This window comes from Schistocerca gregaria, chromosome 7, assembly GCF_023897955.1.
Source record: "Schistocerca gregaria isolate iqSchGreg1 chromosome 7, iqSchGreg1.2, whole genome shotgun sequence".
NCBI lineage: Eukaryota > Metazoa > Arthropoda > Insecta > Orthoptera > Acrididae > Schistocerca > Schistocerca gregaria.
The window spans coordinates 535,226,680-535,250,003 of NC_064926.1; the positions used below are offsets into that span (position 1 = coordinate 535,226,680).

The 23,324-nt window shown below is 44.0% G+C and overlaps 1 protein-coding gene across 2 annotated transcripts in view; it reads left to right on the forward strand.

The window, feature by feature from the left end:
• The window catches only part of LOC126281555 (insulin-like growth factor II), a 91,845-nt gene that overhangs the window by 67,579 nt on the left and 942 nt on the right, over positions 1–23,324 (forward strand). The window lies entirely within an intron of this gene.

A 23,324-nucleotide genomic window follows, 5' to 3' on the forward strand; every position in this document is an offset into this window, starting at 1 on the left:
TGTAGTTTTGGTGTCGTGTTCATTATGTGTAATATATGTTCGAGGAAATATTGGATATAACAAGGTAACCTGCTGATTTGAATGGAGCACAGTGAAGGGAGGCGTGGTAGCAGAAGTTGGGGATGGTCACATTCCACGCCGTGAGCAGTAAGTTTGTTTACCATCATTCGTTTTCTGGCCAGATCTTTTACAAATTGATGTTGGGGGCTTATGCATTCAGTAAACATAGGCCATGCACATACAGTATGAAACTGAAATTTGTATCTTGTGGGAAAAGTTTCTTAGACCCCTGATCTCACAAGGGCAATATTGCTTAGCCAGTACACCATCCCATTTTCACTTCTTTCCACACATTTTTATGAGGTTATCTGAAAACCATTGTTTACACCTCTTGCTCAAGGACCCTTACGTGGCTAAAGAATAACATTCACCAAGCAAAAGTCTTGTCTGAGATCTTACAGGTCTTCCTTGTCCTTATTGTTTGTAATAGCCCATCTGAAACTCGCTGGGAAAACCTGCCGAACATTCTTTTTTAATGCAATGCAGCGTTCAGGAAGTCGACGTACGTGACACGTGGCTGTCAATGTCGCTGGCTAAAGTACAGCAAAATGCAACCTCTGCCATTTCCAGCATCGAATAATAAGACTCTATTTCACTCTTTGAGCTATTCATAGTCCATGGGATCACTAACGTCATTCTGGTGCCAGCGCAACCTCAAAACGATATGTGCAGAATGACTGATATACGAAGAATGTCTTTTGTTCAACCCCCAATAGTTCGCGAAATTAAAACAACAGTGAAAATCCGGGTAGCTAGGTACAGATGTGTTGTGTATTGTCTATAACTTGCATGTTTATCGCGACACATCGCACTTTTTAGTTCCGAGCGCACAAGTAGAACTTAAAGGTGCCAAGAAAACTGTGTCTCCCGCCAGTGTGAGGTGCCTGCTGAGAGCTTGGGCCTCATAACGCAACTGTCACGCATTTCCTTCTTCATGAAAATTCTCGGGTGCACACTGCAGGGGATACGAAGATGATGGTGCAGCGTTTTCGATGGGAAGTGTGTGATTACCCACCATACAACCCAGACTTGACTGCCTCTTGCCTTCATCTCTTTATTCATATGAACAGCTGGCTAAGAGAACTGTATTTACACACAGACAACTAGTTGCAGTTGAGCGTACGGAATTGTCGAAAGTCTACGACGAGGATACTTGCAAGTTGGTACCGCGCTACCACAATGTCCAAGTCGGAGAGGTGACTATGTAGAGAAATAGTTGCAAGATGTAGCTAACTGTTGCAAATAAAACATTTTTTAAAAATTTTTCGCTGTGGTTTCCATTTCGCGACTGATCGGAGGTTGGAAACAAAAAATAGAGCTCGGAGTTGCAAGTGCTGTATCCGACAACACGATGTTGTTTACGGGATACCGAAGTTCGACAGTTTCACTCAATAAATAAAATACAGTAGAACTTCAACCATCCGACCCTCGATTAACCGACTCTTGGAATTGTCCGATTACGCGTCCGACGACCCCGCTGTGCTCCGCGCCGAAAATCGTACCAGCGCTGTCGATCAGTTTTACTCCTGTCACGATTTACAAGCAGGTGAATGTTGGCTTCACCACTGGAAAAATCGTCATGGCGTCAGGCAAGTTGCTGCATCAGGTGAAAAACTTTCTGCTGATAATGATGCAGCTAGGAAGTTTGCTGAAAAATTTGGAAAAAAAAGAGTCAGAAAATGAACTGGTAGCTGCTCTGCTATACGAGTACAACATTGACGAGACTGGGTTAAATTACAAAATGCTCCCACAAAAAAAATCTTTCCTTAAAGAATGAAACAGCCAGTGGCACGACTCTAGCAAAGGACAGTTCAGCCACTGCAGTATGTAGCAAAGCAAGTGGTGGCCATAAATTTATGTTTGTAATTGGCAAATCTAAGAAGCATAGAACTTTCAAAAACATAAAACTTGTCATCACTTACTGTTTATTACAAAGGTAAAAAAAAGGGCTCGGATGAATCATAATTTTTTAAAGGATAGTTTTTGATGCATTTGTTCCTGCTTTTAAAAAAATATTCGCAGTTGATAACCCTACCATCCCTTGCAACTGTACAGATAGACAGCGCCCTCTGAGCCGGCCGGAGTGGCCGTGCGGTTCTAGGTGCTGCAGTCTGGAACCGAGCTACCGCTACGGTCGCAGGTTCGAATCCTGCCTCGGGCATGGATGTGTGTGATGTCCTTAGGTTAGTTAGGTTTAATTAGTTCTAAGTTCTAGGCGACTGATGACCTCAGATGTTAAGTCGCATAGTGCTCAGAGCCATTTGAACCATTTTTGACTCTGAACTTCAACAACGTGATATTAAAAGTTATATTTTTCCCCCCACCCCTCATGTGACTTCAGTAATCAATGTGTTTCGTTCACACTGGTGAAAATGGGACCCCAATGTAGATGACCCCCACACCTCCAATATGTACCCATGTTTACCTAACGACATCGCCAGTTACGATTGCAGTGGAAACTGGATCATCGAGATGGGACCATGGATCAATGGAGACAAGTCCCCTGGTCGAATGACTGACGATTCTTGTTTCACTAGGTCAAAGATTGTGTCCAGATACGCCATCATCGCGGCGAACGTCTCCTCGAATCATTGCGCCAAGGACCCAAGCCTCTGGAGGCAGTATTATACTATAGGGGTAATTGACTTGGTTTTCCATGGGACCTGTGATAGTAAGGGAAGGCACCCTGACAACAGCAGGCTGCCCGATGCTCGATGTCTTCCGCGAGGGCGAACGTATCTCCCATAACGATAACAGTCCATTCCGGAAGTCCACAATCGAGCTGCAGTCAGTTGAGAAGCTCATAGTGACGTCACTTTGATGTCGTGGCCACAAATTCGCCTGATCTGAACCTGATGTAATACATCTGGGATATCAATGGGCACCAGCACTGCGTCAATAAACCACAGGCCCGTAATTTACGGGAATTGCGTGACCTGTGCGTAAGCATCTGGTGCGATATACCTCTGGTGACTTACCAACGACTTGTCGGATCCAAGGTGCACACACTCGTTGCTGAACTGCTTCCAAAGGTGGACCAGCACGCTATTAAAGGCGTGACGGTCATAATGTTTTGGCTCCTCAAAGGACGATCGTCAATCAGATCATTGAGTAATTACAGAACAGCAGGGACGCATTCTTCAGCGATTGGGTTACTCAACAAGCGTCAATATTTCTCATCTCACATCGCAATACTGGCTGGGCCACCGTACTGACAGAGGTAGCGGCTCGCTGCTGCCTCGGAACACTACTCAAGACGGGCTGTGTCATCGGGTTTGTACTGCTCCGTCGCTTCCTTGTTTCTTGTTGACGTGTTCAACGGCACAGCACAAAATGGCGGGTGGTCCTAATGCGACAGGGGCCGCAGTACATACAGAGCGTGGGCTAAATAACACGCTTTATAGCATGTGAATGATTCTGATACCTGGCGCCAACTGCTTTTTTCCTCGCACTAAGCAAGACACTGCCAAGTGATTGCTTGATGATGCTAAAAAAATTTTGCTTATTTCTTTTTATGACATTTCAGGTCAGAATGTAATGTGGTCTGGAGTAGAAATTGCATGCTACAGAGAAACACTCTAGGATTATTATTTTCGAAAGTGTCCACCCGTGGACTGAAAATCTGACAGCAAAGAACATTTAATAAAAATAAATCTGTGCTGGGCATGATGGTACAGCGAAACTGTTTTGAACAATATATTCTCATAAATTCTGCAGGCAAAGAAAATAAATATATTACAAAGAAACCTCTGAATTTCCACCAGCATCCATGGCCGAAGAGATATACGCACTCAAATGCAATGAGAGGTCTCTAGCCTGGAGGTAGTCCATTGATGTGCTACTGTTGAAAGAAAGTTTCATCTATGGTGTTACGCTGGTAAAGGGGTTGAAATGCGGTAGCGTAAAGTTTCAAATCGCTCGGTCTTGCGTTACCTACCTTTGATTATATCCCAAAAATCTTGTACGTGTCGTTCAGTGAAGAATTGTAACACCATTGATGGTGATCCACCCGTTTAATAAATGCTCCCTCAACAGAACTCTACATTCTACAGACACTTAACATGGTCACCTTAAAGACCCACGACATCTATGCAGCCGAAGTGCCTCATTCAGAGAGATTAGCGCTCTAACGTGTTCCGAATTTCGGCATTCAACAAATACGGAACTCTTTAGAATACGGAGCAGATTTCTGCACGAGTGGTCTGTGGTTTACGTTTCATGATGTTCTCATCTCACCAAGATAAGGTATGCTGGTGAACTCAAAGGTGGCAGAAGCCGGTTTAAATGCTACTCTGATGTGAAGAGATTGGCACACGATTGCCTAATAAACTATTATTTTAACAGCAGCTGTGGTGGTATTTACAAGATGTCATTCTTTAAGTCCATGGAATTTGTGGAGCACAATAAGCAAAACATCTTTTTACATTTCACTTAGTGAATCCTGTTCAGCATGTTATTTTAAATTAATATTGCTTATCTAAACTTAAATTATAGCTTCTTATCGGACTAGCAGTTTAAAAACAGCAGCTGAAATTCCGCGTCTGGCTCGTTGCATGTGCACGTGGGTTACCCCTAATGAACCAGCACCAAGGTTGTGTGTGTGTGTGTGTGTGTGTGTGTGTGTGTGTGTGTGTGTGTGTGTGTTTCCTTTGCACGACTGCACGTAAATTTGACATTTTTTGTGATATTACAATATCCAACAATGATTCAAAATATTCTTTAAAATTTCGTTGTGCACGAAATGCTTATTCCCATTGTGTTCGTAAACGATTGCTTTATTGTACAGTAACATTATAACTATTTTATTATTTATGGTCTCATGGGATTTGCTTTTCGCACAACTACAGTAGTGGCCATGCATGAATATTTTTGTGGATGACTAACGCTGGCTGTTTGAGGTACAGTCCATTCGCGCTTCTTTTAAGAAAGTTACCAAGCCGATTCCCAATTGTGAACAAAATGTAATAGATTACAAGTTCCGGCATTTGCCATTAACGAACGGAAACCTCCAGAAAACCTTTACCGGAACGGGTGAATTACAACTATTTTTAAATTTTCTGAGTCAATGTTGCCCAGCGTATCTGACAAAGTGCATGTATGTATGTATGTATGTGTGTGTGTGTGTGTGTGTGTGTGTGTGTGTGTGTGTGTGTGTGTGTGTGAATGTGTGTGTATTTGTGTGTGTTTGTGTGTATGCTCCGAACTTCTAGAAAAATAACGACAGTTATAATCTATTTATGAAAACTTACTGCGTTATAATTTCCTACGTCGTCTCTGATCAGCAATTGCTATTTGAATTTTTACGCATGATTAGACAAGGTGGCACAATTCAGTTCTCCAGAATCATTGTACTTGAAAGTTTTTACACAGGATGATTACATGATGATGTTATAAACTTTCATTGATGACGGAAAAGAGTAAATGCATCACTCTGAGCCGAGGAACCCCGAAAACGACCGAAAATCGTTTCGATACCTCTGCCAGTGGAATATATGTACCACTACCGTTGTTGGTGAGGGTGCACGGTAGGCAACTTTCAGAGATGGTGGTACGGACCAAAACAAGAGATAAACGTTCATTAAACACGGGCTCCAAAATGGATACCTCGAGACCTATGTGCACTTGTTCGTCTTCGCTAATTTGAAACACATCTCTTCTACTGAACAAGTGCCCATATCTCTTAAGGTATGCATGTTAGAGCCCATATTTAGTGGACTTTTTTTCTTGTTTTGGTTCATATTACCCCCTCCTAAAATACGTAAAGCACAGAAGACGCAGTAGAAGAGATGTGTTTCACGTTATCGAAGATGAACAAGTGCTAGTAGCTCTTAAGGTATACATTTGAGAGCCCATGTTTACTACATTTTTTTCTTGTTTTGATCTATATTACAACATCTAATAGTTGTCTACACTACAATCTGAGCAAGAACAGTATCGGTACGTGTATTCCACTGTGAGATGTAGCAGAACGATTTTCGCTCATAATTTTCGACCCGGTCGATCCCGACCTTTACCTTAAAATGGTACATTTCCCTTCTACGTCATCCCTGAAAGTTTATCACAGAATCACCCTGCATGAGTTCCAGTCCAGCTTATGTCTTGGTTAAATTATTAATAGAGACAGCACAGATTTGAATGAACTTAACATGACTCTCCCTTTCTTCTTCGAGATAAGAAGTGCTATGAACTGATAAGGCACTTAAAGCCGCTTAATACGATGCCACTCACTTTTTCTGTGTTGAATAGTGAGTTTTGTGGTCGCTGCTGTTGCCTTAGTGGTCCGTGAATCATGAACTCGTATTTTACAATGGTGGTGATCTCCGAGTATTTCCAAAAAATGTTTCACGAAAATTAAATTTTAAGATGAAGACTCATCTGGTTCATGGTGTGGGTTCCTGTAGTCATGTCCTATTTCATGAACCACGGGCAACGTATGAGTGGCCAAGTAAGTGGTCCTGACAGTCGGGATACCAGTTACTTTGGAAGAAGGCAGGGCATTTCGAGCATATTCTGAGTCGTGGTCACTTTTGTGCTCATACGGCGAAGACTACCAAATCCACCAGTTAGTCCCTCAACCGTTAGAGGTAAAACTCAATGGGACTCGGGGCAAGTAAGGCTAGCAACCTGCTTCCCCGATACTTCAAATATGATGCTGGCAACCATCAGAGCAAAATGCCTCGGACCTTTGGAGGTGACGCAGTCCCATTTCTAACTGACAAACCAGGGACTCCTAAGACACGACTTGGCAAACAAATGGTAATGAGATGGGGAGCTATTAATATCAATGGAGGCTACCCTGGGAAGAAGGTAGAGCTGGTAGAGGCTGCAAGTAAGATGGGGCTGGACATTTTAGCTGTTAGTGACATTCGGGTAAGGGGTGAGAAAGAAGAGGAAGTGGGAGAATACAAGGTCTACCTGTCAGGAGTCAAAGCAGGAATAGCACAATGGGGTGTAGGGCTTTCCATCAGGAAAGAAATGGAACCTAGCGTAGTTGCAGTAAGGTATGTAAACGGACGATTGATGTGGATAAATTTGACAGTGTCTAGCAGACAATTAGGACTGTGTCAGTATATTCGCATTGTGAAGGGACAGATCAAGATAAGATGGATAGTTTTTATGAGACACTCTGTGATGTAGTTGTTAGAGTAAAGGACAAGGACAGTGTTCTGCTCATGGGTGATTTTAATGCCTGGATTGGAAATCGAACAGAAGGGTATGAAAAGGTTATGGGTAAATTTGGAGAGGATATGGAGGCCAACAGGAACGGGAAACAACTCTTGGATTTCTGTGCCAGTATGGGCTTTGTAATCACAAACTCCTTTTTTAAACATAAGAACATTCACCGGTATACTTGGGAAGGCAGGGGAACCAGACTATATAATAACAGATCAGGAATTCAGGAAGGCTGTGAGGGACACACGTGTATTCAGGGGATTCTTCGATGACACTGATCATTATTTAATCTTCAGTGAAATTGGGATTGTGAGGCCGAAAGTGCAGGAGGTCAGGTCCATATGTAGGAGGATAAGAGTGGAGAAACTTCAGGATAAGGAAATCAGGCACAAGTACATAACAGCAATCTCAGAAAGGTACCAGTTAGTTGAATGTAGTCAGTTACAGTCATTGGAAAAGGAATGGACAAGGTACAGGGACACAGTACTAGAAGTGGCTAAAGAATGTCTTGGAACAGTAGTGTGTAAAAGTAGGATGAAGCAAACAGCTTGCTGGAATGACACAGTCAAGGCAGCCTGTAAAAGGAAAAAGAAGGTGTATCAAAAATGGCTACATACTAGAACTCAGGTAGACAGAGAAAGTTATGTTGAAGAAAGAAACAAAGCCAAACAGATAATTGCAGCATCCAAGAAGAAATCTTGGGAAGACTTTGGAAACAGGTTGGAGACCTTGGGTCAAGCTGCTGGTGTGTAAATAGCAGTCTTCGAAAGGAAGGTAAGAAGGAAATGACAAGTATTTTGCACAGGTCAGGAAACCTGCTGGTGAATCCTGTGGATGCCTTGGGCAGATGGAGGAAATATTTTGAAGAGTTGCTCAATGTAGGTGAAAATATGATCAGCAATGTTTCAGATTTCGAGGTAGAATGGGATAGCAATGATGATGGAAACAGGATCACATTTGAGGAAGTGGAGAAAATGGTCAATAGATTGCAGTGCAATAAAGCAGCTGGGGTGGATGAAATTAAGTCGGAACCCATCAAATACAGTGGAATGTCAGGTCTTAAATGGCTACAAAGGATAATTGAAATGGCGTGGGAGTCGGGACAGGTTCCATCAGACTGGACAAAAGCAGTAATCACACCAATCTTTAAACATGGAAACAGAAAATGTTGTAACAGCTACAGAGGTATCTCTTTAATCAGCGTTGTGGGTAAAATCTTCTCAGGTATTGTTGAAAGGAAAGTGCGAGTATTAGTTGAGGACCAATTGGATGAAAATCAGCGTGGGTTTAGGCCTCTTAGAGGTTGTCAGGACCAGATATTTAGTTTACGGCAAATTATGGAGAAGTGTTACGAGTGGAACAGGGAATTGTACCTATGCTTTATAGATCTAGAAAAGGCATATGACTGGGTTCCTAGGAGGAAGTTATTGTCTGTTCTATGAGATTATAGAACAGGAGGCAAACTTTTGCAAGCAATTAAAGGTCTCTACATGGATAGTCAGGCAGCAGTTAGAGTTGACGGTAAATTGAGTTCGTGGTTCAGAGTAGTTTCAGGGGTAAGACAAGGCTGAAACCTGTCTCCACTGTTGTTCATATTATTTATGAATCATATGTTGAAAACAATAGACTGGCTGGGTGAGATTAAGATATGTGAACACAAAATTAGCAATCTTGCATATGCGGATGACTTAGTTGTGATGGCAGATTCGATTGAAAGTTTGCAAAGTAATATGTCAGAGCTAGATCAGAAATGTAAGTACTATGGTATGAAGATTAGCATCTCCAAAACGAAAGTAATGTCAGTGGGAAAGAAATATAAACGGATTGAGTGCCAAATAGGAGGAACAAAGTTAGAACAGGTGGACAGTTTCAAGTACTTAGGATGCATATTCTTACAGGATGGCAACATAGTGAAAGAACTGAAAGCGAGGTGTAGCAAAGCTAATGCAGTGAGCGCTCAGCTACGATCTAGTCTCTTCTGCAAGAAGGAAGTCAGCCAAAGACTAAGTTATCTGTGCACCGTTCAATCTTTCGACCAACTTTGTTATATGGGAGTGAAAGCTGGGTGGATTCAGGTTACCTTATCAACAAGGTTGAGGTTACGGATATGAAAGTAGCTAGGATGATTGCAGGTACTAGCAGATGGGAACAATGGCAGGAGGGTGTCCACAATGAGGAAATCAAAGAAAAACTGGGAATGAACTCTATAGATGTAGCAGTCAGGATGAACAGGCTTAGATGGTGGGTCATGTTACACGCATGGGAGAAGCAAGGTTACCCAAGAGACTCATGGGTTCAGCAGTAGAGGGTAGGAGGAGTCGGGGCAGACCAAGGAGAAGGTACCTGGATTCGGTTAAGAATGATTTTGAAGTAATAGGATTAACATCAGAAGAGGCACCAATCTTAGCACTGAATAGGGGATCACGGAGGAATTTTATAAGACTGAACGCTGAAAGGCATAATCAGTCTTAAATGATGATAATGATGAACACTCATTTGCGGCCTGGAACACACTCATGTCATGCAGGCGACAGCCGAGATCCCACATTACTACTAAATTTTCACAATTAGTATTTATAGCCATCGATAAATTAACAAGACCAGTTATTAATTTATACTTAATTTTGTTTCAGTATCCTGACAGCATCTTCTTCCTTCACAAATGGTTCAAATGGCTCTGAGCACTATGGCACCAAACATCTGAGGTCATCAGTCCCCTAGAACTTGGAACTACTTAAACCTAACTAACCTAAGGACATCACACACATCCATGCCCAAGGCAGGATTCGAACCTGCGACCGTAGCAGTCACGCGGTTTCGGACTGAAGCGCCTAGAACCGCACGGCCACCGCAGCCGGCTCTTTCTTCACAAAACAAACAAAAATAACGTTAATAATGAATTATAATACACTGCCGTGTATTCTGTCAGTGTGCGGAGGCTATTCTAAGGAACTACTATAGCGATTTTCATACAGTTTTGACTAACAGATAGAATAATTCAGGAGGAACGTTTCTGTATGTAATCGATTACCACTACGCCAGACAGATCGTTCGGTCATAGAAAACTTAATACTAGCCATACGAAGCCGGCCGGCCGGTGTGGCCGAGCGGTTCTAGACGCTTCAGTTCGGAACCGTGCGACCGCTACTGTCGCAGGTTCGAATCCTGCCTCGGGCATCGATGTGTGTGACGTCCTTAGGTTAGTTATGTTTAAGTAGTTCTAAGTTCTAGGGAACTGATGACCTCAGAGCCATTTGAGCCATACGAAACCGGGGTCGCTCGATTGTTCTAAGGATAACTTAAACGATTTAAGCAGCGCACGCCACTTCTCAGGATGCACTACTGAATCGACAAACATCAACATAATTCAACTAATTTGCACGAAATCGTATAAACAAACCTTCCTCGTGATTGAGCCTATCTAATGGTGAAAACCATATCAAAATACGCAGCCCAACAAAATTAAAGCATTACCTTTTCGAAACCCAGTAATGTTCTCCCATTACGACGCGTATGTTTGAAATTTGGCTCAAAACGACCTGCAACCTTCCCCTATACTAGTACAAAAGCATGGAGCCATGTGACGTCACCCTCTGACTCGTCGACGCAGCAAACAGCGAGGTGTCAACACATGTGAAAAGCGGCCAAAGTTCATTTCAGTTGAAAGGTGGGTTAGTGATGTTGTGGCACCATATTTCACAACGGCTCTGCACAACGTCATCGTGGACGCATTATACGATGTGAAGGTCGCCACTACCACTCATGCCCGCACCTCTCCTCTTCTTTTGACGTCTCTGCGAAGGAGGTCCCAGCCTATAAACCCAATTTTTAAACCATGCGGTTTTCATGTGGATGGCCGAGAAAAACATACACAGCCGCTCTGAATCTATGCGAAAAGGCCTCAGGGGTGGCATAGAGCACGTCGGTGTAGCAACATCTTTTTCCTGGGGCTTTGATTCCAACATATTTCGCGGTCGAAAACGACAATTCGCAGAGCAATGAGCAACAGAAAGATGTTCTTGACATCTTTTAACACTGTTGACATCCTCGGACGTTTCAGCACTTTTCTAAAGACATTGTAGGACTGCATTCCATTGAACGTGATTGTATCCCTTTGGATTGGAGCACGACCGCAATTTTTGCTCTCGTGTACAGCTTAGATCCATTAGGGACGGCCGGCCGGGGTGGCCGAGCGGTTGTAGGCGCTACAGTCTGGAACCGCGCGACCGCTACGGTAGCAGGTTCGAATCCTGCCTCGGGCATGTATGTGTGTGATGTCCTTAGGTTAGTTAGGTTTAAGTAGTTATAAGTTGTAGGGGACTGATGACCTCAGAAGTTAAGTCTCTTAGTGCTCAGAGCCATTTGAACCATTAGGGACGCTCCAAAACCATTCGACAGAATCTGAATGTCATCCGAAGCGGTTAAGGTTATGTATGATTTTTCACCACTTTTGTTTTCCGCCCACCTGTGGTGTCAACACTCGGGAGTGCAACGTTAACATGTGCGAGAGTAAAACTGCAAAGCCTCCCTCTGGGACTGCCTGCCTCCCCCCCCCCCCCCCCCCCCTCCCCAACAATTCGGCAACATCCTCGGCGCCACCCAGTTAACTTCACTGAGCACTGACGAGCTAAAGCAGCCGCCAGGCTGATATGGTGTCTAAGCTCCTGACAGATACATAAGTAACGTTCTCAATAAAGTTGTATGGGTGGCACTGAGGGCGTTGCCGAACTGGTGGGGAAGGGGTCTTGGAGGGACCCTTTGGCGTTTTATTCACACACATATTAATGTTGCACTTCCGCGTGATCACATCACAGGAGTGTGGCAAACAGGAGGGTTGCTAAAGCAAAAGTACCCTTTACTGCTTCGGATCACGTCCAAATGTCATCGAACGGTATTAAACGGTCCCTACTGACCAAAGCAAAAATTGCGGGCGCGCTGCACTTTAAAGGAGTGCAATAACGTTCAGTGGGGATGCACCAGCACAATGCTCTTACAAAAGGGTTGAAAGTCCGAGGGTGTCAACTGTGCCAAAGGATGTCAACAACACCTTTCTGCTGCTTACCGCAATGCGAACTGTCGATTCCGAACACGACATGTATGGGAATCAACGTCCAGGGAATGAGCGGTTTCATTGATACCCTTTATGCCACCCGTGAGGCCTTTTCGTGTAGATTCTGTGCGGTGATGAGCCGTGAAATGTTGTCCTCGGTCAACTATGAAAAAAACCGCATGATTTCAGCTGTATGTGTCGTAGAGACGTCAAAAGAAGAAGTTAAATACGGGTAAGTGGGGATTTGACGAGGGGATGTGACGACCTTCTCATTGTGTGACACGACTACGGTGGAGTTGGGTGGAATTATGGTGCAGTTTGGTGCCTATGTGCCACCACTAACCCACCTTACAGCTGACACTAACTTCTGAGCAGTGGCCGTATTTTCGTACCTGTCATCACATTGCTGTTTGAAGCGTCGCGAGAATGACGTCGCACAATTACACGAGAAGGCTGTAGACACCTGTAAGTTACATTTCAAACTTGTGCGTCGCAACTGGGGGGAGGGGGGGCAATTATGGGGTTTCGAAAAACTGGTCCTTTAATTCTGTTCCGCACTATGCCTACATTTGTTCGTGAATTTAGCCTTCACATACAGGCACAAAAAAGCGGCACATTCGAATAAACGAACACACGCTTCCAATGTGCGTTCACGGCGATGTCGCCAAACACGGATGCGACTATCACGATGCTGTAAACAGAACCTGGATTTATGCGAAAAAAATGACGTTTTGCCATTCGTGCACCCAGGTTCGTCGTCGAGTACACGATCGGAGACGCTCCTATCTGTGATGCAGCGTCAAGGGTAACCGCAGTCGTGGTCTCCGAGCTGATAGTCCATGCTGCTGCAAACGTCGTTGAACTGTTCGTGCAGATGGTTGCTGTCTGGCAAACGCCCCCATCTGTTGACTCAGGGATCGAGACGTGGCTGCACGATCCGTTTCAGCCATGCGGATAAGATGCCTGTCATCTCGACTGCTAGTGATAAGAGGCGGTCGGGATGCAGCACGGCGTTCCGTGTTACCCTCCTGAACCCACCGATTCCGTATTCTACTAACAGCCATAGGATCTCGTCCAACGCGAGCAGCAATGACGCCATACAATAACCCGCAATCGCGATAGGCTACAATCCGACCTTTCAAAAAAATGTTCAAATGTGTGAGAAATGGGACTTGGCTGCTAAGGTCATCAGTCCTTAAGCTTACACACTAAGGGCAAACACACACACCCATGCCCGAGGGAGGACTCGAACCTCCGCCAGGACCAGCCGCAGAGTCCCTGACTCCAGCGCCCCAGACTGCTCGGCTAATACCGCGCGGCAATCCGACCTTTATCAAAGTCGGAAACGTGATGGTACGCATTTCTCCTCCTTACACGAGGCATCACAACAACGTCTCACCAGGCAACGCCAGTCAACTGCTGTTTGTGTATGAGAAATCGGTTGGAAACTTTCCTCATGTCAGCACGCTGTAGGTGTCGCCACCGGCGCCAACCTTGTGTGAATGCTCTGAAAAGCTTGTCATTTGCATATCACAGTATCTTCTTCCCGTCTGTTAAATAGCCAGTAGTGAACTTGTAAACGGCGGCGTCTTGCTGAATCGACGGCGTTGCACTCGAACAATGGACTGACTTCACGCAAAATCCAACACAAATAGTGATTTCTCTCTTGCTGTAGTCCCCATGTTACTACACACAGCTATGTCTAAACATACGATCTTCCTCTATCCAGTGGCACGTGCGATGTTTTTCTACCTTTTATGGTTTGTCTATAACAAACAACTGAATTCTTTGTATCTTTTTGGATACCCGGTATTAGCAAACGCAACACGAGAGGAGAGCAGTGAAGTACAGTGGCGACGTGGGGCGTTTCTCGCTCGAAAGTATGATTTTATGTGGTTCGTAACGAGCCGACGGCGGCCTCCAGGGCAGAGATAGCGAGGCGTGGTACGCAGCAGTTTGGCCAGCGATAGCGGGCCCGCGCCGACGCGTCGCGCTGACTGTCGTCTCGCCTCGACTCGCCTCAGGGTCGCACGTGTCCGGCCGTCCTCGTGAGGGGCGCCTCTGCCGTCGCCGGCCTCATGCACACCCAACCGTACGGAACCTTTTTCTTTTTAAGTGTCTCCTGGTATTACAGGAGGTAGCTACATATACAGCGTGCTTCGGGTAAAGGGACGTCCTTCAAATAAGCGAGTTTCTTTTCTTTTTATTTTGACCCCTTGCCCCCTTGGTGGAATATGCTGGGTCCCCCTCCGCCTCACATGAGGTTCACCCCGTAGTCGAGTGCAACTAAAAATGTATTTTTTATTTGTTTTAAATATTGATTAAAGAACTTTAATAAAACGCGTTTTATTAACTCTAAAAGCAATCGTGAAAGAACTTGCCCCCCTTCTAACAGCCGTGTACCGCAAGTCTCTAGAGGAACGGAAGGTTCCAAATGATTGGAAAACAGCACAGGTAGTCCCAGTTGTCAAGAAGGGTCGTCGAGCAGATGCGCAAAACTACAGGCCTATATCTCTGACATCGATCTGTTGTAGAATTTTAGAACATGTTTTTGCTCGCGTATCATATCATTTCTGGAAACACAGAATCTACTCTGTAGGCATCAACATGGATTCCGGAAACTACGATCGTGTGAGACACAACTCACTTTATTTGTTCATGAGACCCAGAAAATATTATATACAGGCTCCCAGGTAGATGCCATTTTCCGTGACTTCCAGAGGGCGTTCGTTACAGTTCTGCACTGTCGTCTGATAAACAAAGTAAGAGCCTACGGAATATCAGACCAGCTATGTGGCTGGATTGAAGACTTTTTAGCAAACAGAACACAGCATGTTGTTCTCAATGGAGAGACGTCTACAGACGTTAAAGTAACCTCTGGCGTGCCACAGGGGAGTGTTATGGGACCATTGCTTTTTCACTATATATATATATATATATATATATATATATATATATATATATATATATATATATATATATATAACCTACTACATAGTGTCGGAAGTTCCATGTGGCTTTTCGCGGATGAGAAGTTGCATCATTAGAAAATTGCAGCGAAATGCAGGAAGATCTGCAGCGGAAAGGCACTTGGTGCAGGACTGGCAACTGACCCTTAACATAGACAAATGTAATGTATTGCCAATACATAGAAAGAAGGATCCTTTATTGTATGATTATATGACAGTGTAACAAACACTGGTAGCAGTTACTTCTGCAAAATACCCGGGAGTATGCTTATGGAACGATTTGAAGTGGAATGATCTTACAAAATTAATTGTTGGTAAGGCGGGCGCCAGGTTGAGATTCATTGGGAGAGTCCTCAGACAATGTAGTCCATCAACAAAGGAGGTGGCTTACAAAACACTCGTTCGACCTGTATTCGAGTATTACTCATCAGTGTGGGATCCGTACCAGGTCAGTTTGACAGAGGAGATACAGAAGATCCAAAGAAGAGCGGCGCGTTTCGTCACAGGGTTATTTGGTAACCGTGATAGCGTTACGGAGATAAATGCAAACTCAAGTGGCAGACTCTGCAAGAGAGGCGCTCTGCATCGCGGTGTAGCATGCTGTCCAGATTTAGAGAGCGTGCGTTTCTGGATGAGGTATCGAATATATTGCTTCCCCCTACTTATACCTCCCGAGGAGATCACGAATGTAAAATTAGAGAGATTCGAGCGCGCACGGAGGCTTTCCGGCAGTCGTTCTTCCCGCGAACCATACGCGACTGGAACAGGAAAGGGAGGTAATGACTGTGGCACGTAAAGTGCCGTCCGCCACACACCGTTGGGTGACTTGCGGAGTATAAATGTAAATGTAAATGTAAATGAAGCGGCAAAGAAACTGCTATAGGCATGCGTACTGAAATACACAGATATGTAAACAGGCAGAATACGACGCTGCGATTGGCAACGCCTGTATAAGACAACAAGTGTCTGGCGCAGTTGTTAGGTCAGTTACTGCTGCTACAATAGCACATTATCAACTTTGAACGTTGTGTTATAGTCGACGCACGAGCAATGGCATAGAGCGTCTCCGAGGCAGCGATGATGTAGGCATTTTCTCGTACGACCATTTCACGAGTGTACCGTGAATATTAGGAACCTGCTAAAACATCAAATCTCCGACATCGTTGCGGCCGGAAGAAGATCCTGCAAGAACCGGACCAACGACGACTGAAGAAAATCGTTCAACGTGACAGAAGTGCAACACTTAGACAAATTGCTGCAGATTTCAATGCTGGGCCGTCACCAAGTGTCAGAGTGCAATACATTCAACGAAACATCATCAATATTGGCTTTCCGTGTCGCTCGTGTACCCTTGATGATTACGTGACACAAAGCTTTACGCCTCGCGTAGGCCCTTCATCACCGACATAGGACTGTTGATGATTGGAAACATGTTGCCTGGCCGGACGAGTCTCCTTTCAGGTTGTATCGAATGATGGACGTGTACGGGTATGGAGACAACCTCATGAATCCACAGACCCTGCACGTCAGAAGCAGACAGTTGAAGCTGCTGGAGGCTCTGTAATGGTGTGGGGCGTGGGCAATTGGAGTAATATGTATCCCTTGATACATCTAGATACGACTTTGACAGATGACACGTACGCAAGCATCCTGTATGATCACCTGCATCCATTCGTATCCATTGTGCATTCCGACAGACTTGGACAGTTCCAGCAGGACAATACGACACTCTACACGTCCAGAACTGCTACAAAGTGGCTCCAGGAACACTCTTCTGAATTTAAACACTTCCGATGGCTACGAAACTCCCGAGAGAATAACATTATTGAGCATATCTGGGATTTGTTGCAAGGTGCTGTTCAGAAGAGATCTCCACCCACTCGCACTCTTACTGATTTATGGACAGCCCTGCATGATTCATGGTATCAATTGCTTCCAGCACTACTTCAGGCATTAGTCGAGTCCATACCACGTCGTGTTGTGGCACTTGTGCGTGCTTTCCGTGGCCCTACACGATATTTGGCTGGTGTACCAGTTTCTTTAGCAGCGTACAGCGCACGCGCCGGAGAGCCCCTCCGACAGAGGGAGTTTGAATATGGCAAATCACTGCCATACCGTCAGTCGTACCTAGCCGCCAGCAAGGTTGAACCACCTGAACACGTCGGTCAGTTGCTCTGAGGAAATATTGTGGAATTTGCACAACGTGATCCGGCGCCAAACCCGTGAAGACTATTTACAAAAGTGACTTCTCGATTATGTCCCACAAATGTTGGCTGGGATTCATGTCGAGCAATCTGGGTGACCAAGTCATTCGCTCAAATTGTCCATAATGTTCTTCAAACCAGTCAGTAGGCCGGTGACATGGCGCATTGTCATCCATAAAAATTCCACTGTTGTTTGGGAAAATGAAGTCCGTGAATGGCTGCAAATGGTCTCCATGTAACCAAACACAACCATTTCCAGTCAACGATCGGTTCAGCCGGACGAGAGGCTCCAGTCAAGTCCATGTAAACACAACCCATACCTTTATGGAGACACGACCAGAGAGCACAGTGTTTGTTGACAACGTGGGACCACGGCTTCGTGGCGGTCTGCACCACATTCGAATCCCACCATCAGCTCTTACCAACTGAAATTGTGACTCATCTGACCAGCCCGCGGTTTTCCAGTTGTCTATGGCCCAACCGATATGGTCACGAGCCCAGGAGAGGCGTTGCAGGCGGTGTTGTGCTATTATCAAACGCACTTGCGCAAATCGTCTGCTACCGTAGCCCATTAACGCCAAATTGCATCGCGCTGCCATAACGGATACGTTCATAGAACCCCCCCCAGATTGATTTTCGCGGTCATTTCAAGCCGTGTTGCCTGTCTGTTAGCACTGACAACCCCATGTAAACGTCACTGGTCTCGATCGTTAAGTGAAAGCCGTCGGACAGTGTGTTGGCCGTGGTGAGAGATAATGCTCGAAATTTGGCATTCTCAGTACGCTCTTGACATTGTGGATTTCAGGATATTGAACTACCTAACGATTTTCGAAGTGGGATGTCCTATGCGTCTAGCTCGGACTACCATCCCGCGTTCAAAGTTTCATAATTCCCGTCGTGAAGCGATAATATAATCGGAAACTTCTTCACATGACTCATCTGAGCAAAAATGAGAGCTTCGCCAACGCTCTGCCTTTTTATATCTAGTGTGCGCGATACAACGGCCGTCTGTATGTGTACATAGCACTATACCTTGTCTTTTGTCACCTCAGTATACATGCACGACTGGTACTTGGCGTCATTCGCGCGACAACCGTACGATAACGTGATACGAACGTCAACACTGGTTGCCCAATAAAACAGTATCAAAACAACGGCTGTTGGTACAGTATTATTATACTTGAATACACAGTCATTTTCTCTATTTAATTTTAGGTCGACGATTGCCACTGAATTATATACGCTCCCTGAAAACTCTACCAGTGAATCTCAGTCTGGTAGCTGTCTTTCCTACTCCTACATATTTAATTAACGTGAATCACAGCGTTGTTGTTGTTGTTGTTGTTGTGGTCTTCAGTCCCGAGACTGGTTTCATGCAGCTCCCCATGCTACTCTATCCTGTGCAAGCTTCTTCATCTCCCAGTACCTACTGCAACCTACATCACTCTGAATCTGCTTAGTGTATACATCTCTTAGTCTCCCTCTACGATTTTTACCCTCCACGCTGCCCTCCAATGCTAAATTTGTGGTCCGCTGATGCCTCAGAACATGTCCTACCAACCAGTCCCTTCTTCTTGTCTAGTTGTGTCACGAACTCCTCTCCTCTCCAATTCTATTCAAAACCTCCTCATTAGTTATGTGATCTACCCATCTAATCTTCAGCATTCTTCTGTAGCACCACATTTCGAAAGCTTCTATTCTCTTCTTGTCCAAACTATTTATCGTCCATGTTTCACTTCCATACATGGCTACACTCCATACAAATACTTTCAGAAAAGACTTCCTGACACTTAAATCTATACTCGATGTTAACAAATTTCTCTTCTTCAGAAATGCTTTCCTTGCCATTGCCAGTCTACATTTTATATCCTATCTACTTCGACCATCATCATTTATTTTGCTCCCCAAATAGCAAAACTCATTTACTATTTTAAGTGTCTCATTTCCAAATCTAATCCCTCAGCATCACCCGACTTAATCCGACTACATTCCATTATCCTCGTTTTGCTTTTGTTGATGTTCATGTTATATCCTCCTTTCAAGACACTGTCCATGCCGTTCAACTGCTCTTCCAAGCCCTTGCTGTCTCTGACAGAATTACAGTGTCATTGGCGAACCTCAAAGTTTTTATTTCTTCTCCATGGATTTTAATACTTATTCCGAATTTTTCTTTTGTTTCGTTTACTGCTTGCTCAATATACAGATTGAATAACATCGGGGAGAGGCTACAACACTGTCTCACTCCCTTCCCAACCACTGCTTCTCTTTCGTGCCCCTCGACTCTTATAAATGCCATCTGGTTTCTGTACAAATTGTAAATAGGCTTTCGCTCCCTGTATTTTACCCCTGCCACCTTCAGAATTTGAAAGAGAGAATTCCAGTCAACATTGTCAAAAGCTTTCTCTAAGTCTACAAATGCTAGAAACGTAGGTTTGCCTTTTTCTTAAATTCTGCAATCAAACAATGACACATTTTCCCCTTATTTACGCGCAGTACGTTACATTTGTTTATGTTGAAATTGAACTAACAATCCCAGCATAAAACACCAATCCTCTACAGGTCTTCCTTCATATCGCTACATTTATTGAGCGTTACTAATTCTCTGAATGCAACAGCATTATCTCAGAACAACCTCACGGAGCTACCAATACGACCTTTCTGGTTTCACAGGAGATGATCCGGCAGAAACTACTTGTATTGTAGTTATCTGTAATCTGGGTCACTTGCTGGCATTGACCTACACAATTACCACTTTTGAATCGTCCACTCCATCCGTTTCTGACTGTAATTCCAGAATATTAGTGCACATTGTAACGTATTAGTATCTTTAGGACGTTTCTCATCGAGCCATATACGTTATCTCGTATTTCTGGCTGCTTCTCTCACACAAATAATGATAAAAATTGAAATTCAGGGTCGCCACCAGACCAAGCCCTTCCTAAACATTTAGAGAAAAACGGAGCTGGAAAATTATTAGTTTAATTGCTTTATTAATTTAATTACAAGATTGAAAATTTCTTTAAGTATCCAGATAAATAGCACTCCATGTCGTGCATGAAGCAACTTGATTAATTCAGGATTGGAAATCGGAGTAAGTGGGTAAGATCAACACTACAGAATTTATCTTTCACGTAGATTATTTATTGTATCTAAGTGTTTGGTTACACATCCTAACTACATATAACTGGTGCCTGACTAGAAATATTTAAGTAAGAATTACGTGAGAATGTAACATAGCACAATTTAACTACAGCAAGAAGAAACACAAAAACGGGTGTGGGAGAAATGATACTATTATCTCCTTTGCATTCATACCAAAAAACAATTCTCAGTGAGATTCGCATTACGATTCTACGCATGCGCTATTCTGGGCAGAGGTTTAACCAAATCACGAAGCTGTGCGATAATTATTCAACATACTAACTGCTTCTGCTGCTTGCAAACGGCCGAACTAGAACACGTGGTGCATTCCGAATCTAACTGTTGTGCTGCTTTGTAGAAAGCGCACGAAAGAACAGAAATTCTTGCAGAAATTATAGTTCAATAAGCAAGCAAACTGTTAAAATAAGGCCTACTGCGGTGCCGTCGTGGACCAGAAGGGTCATTGATTACCAAACATGTGGCACAAAATCGACATACAAAGACAAAAGGAACTTCCACAAAATATAAGATTAAAAATCATTAAAAATCATCCGAGCTTCGACACAGTATTGCACTCACGTACGGTTGAAGTGACCCTAAACAGCTTTTCCAAATCATATGCACCGTTTGAAATTCTACTTAACCGTTGTTCAAAATGAACAAAGTAGCCTCCACACTTAAATACCCAAAAATCGCCTGTTTAAAGAAAAATAATTATGGCACATTCGGTAAAATAACTCGCTTCACACGCTTCAGTTAAGCTGAAGTTCTTAAGTATTTCAACAGTTAAACATAACTCAACCTGCTTCCTATCACCTGAAACTCCCTTTAAGAGCTACGATCCGTACTCACCAAGCGTTCACCGAAGAGTGCCCCTTTCTCTTTCGAGATTACCTAGCTCCCCGCGCAGCGGAAGCTACCAGAGGGGTAGCCCTCCGTCACCAACCTCACACACAAAAACAGCCTTCGACTAAGATGGGTTAACATCTCTGTTCAGGTATTGGAAACCTAAGTTGGTCATATTGTGCTCTTCTTCGAACGAGAAGCAACATTGTCTGCTCCCAGCAGGCGATGACCAATTCAGCGTTTCCCACAAAACAAAACCGAAACCCAACATCAAAACACACATATAATATTCAATAGGCCTTACTTGAGTACTCAGTCTTTCTGAAAGAGTTCATGAATTGAGCTAAAATCAGATAGTAAAATGAATAAGTTGTACCGAATTCGACAAGCGTCTTAAGAAACGACTTCACAGAGACGTTTCAACACATAGAGGAAACGTCGACTACCGTTTTTCAAGCCCGTGTGGGCGCAAAGCGTGACTGATGGGCGATTCGTCGTGTGCAGCACATTCTGCTGGCTACTGTATTGTGTACAAACAGTGTCGGGAAGAAGACGGCCTCGCGTGCGCCCAGCAGCGTCCTTGAGCGTAATCAGAGCTTTGGGTGTGCTTCATCCTACGTGTGACGTCACCAGCAACCGCTGCCTGCTGCTCCGTCGCGTCCCACGTCTGAATCCGCGTGTACGCGGAAGACTATCTGAGGCGCGCCCCCCTCCTTAGTAAGCGCGTTTCTGTAAAAATCCTGACCTCCCAGAGCGCGATTGATTGTTACATGGAAAATTCTGGGAAGAAAACGCGGCAACTGCGCACAACGTGAGGTGCTCCAAAGCGCCTCTGCGACTTAGCCTGCCTGCAGCGTATCTTTCCAGGTTTTATTTGTTTTTATTTTACACGTCTAATTCCGTAGGACCTAATTGAGGAGCACATCTTCATAATCATGGAGCGACCCTCAGTACGTGAGATTAACATCAGACAAGGTAATAACAAATAAAATTTATACCGTTTCTATGTAGACGACAAGCTGCTGATTAACGTAATCAATAATATAATTTAAGAATTTGCTTAAATTCTGAACTTAACCGACAGAATGGAACAAGTGACCCATGAGAAAATTCTTCAGTTTAGACTTGAATTTCGCGACAGCTTATTGCGGTTTCCGCAGAAACAAATCCACATTAGATCACTTATTCACCCTGAGACAAGTAACTGAGAAGACGTGGGAATTCAATGTAGATGTCCACATATTATTCGTAGATTTTTAAAAAGGCCTATGATAGCATACACCGACAGACATTCCTCAATATAATGCAGAAGTTTAAAATACCTTCAAAATTAATCAGATTAGTTAAAATGTGTATAGATGAAACTTTATGTCGCATAAAGACACCGGTAGGAGAAATAAGTGGCCGGCGTTCTCGAAAGCAAACACAAATCAGCACATGCAGCTGCTAAAGGAAAATAAACTACTCAATACTGATTTCTTTCTTCTTGCTTGTCAGAAACAATCTGTGACTTCGTGTGGCGTAAGGTGTAATGCACACACGAAAAAATATTAAGAACTTTAATACGAATTGTGGAGAGGGGTTTTACTTTAAAGACAATCGTAATTGAAAAATTAGACGATTGTTAACAAAAAGGACTGTAGAACATAAGAAGACTCTGAAACTTCCTGGCAGATTAAAACTGTATGACGGACCGAGACTCGAAATCGGGACCTTTGCCTTTCGCGTGAGTCGGGCTTGGGTAGCTCAGTTGGTAGAGCACTTGCCCGAGAAAGGCAAAGGTCCCGAGTTCGAGTCTCTGTCGGGCACCAGTTTTAATCTGCCAGGAAGTTTCATATCATAGCACACTCCACTGCAGAGTGAAAATCTGATTCTGATAAG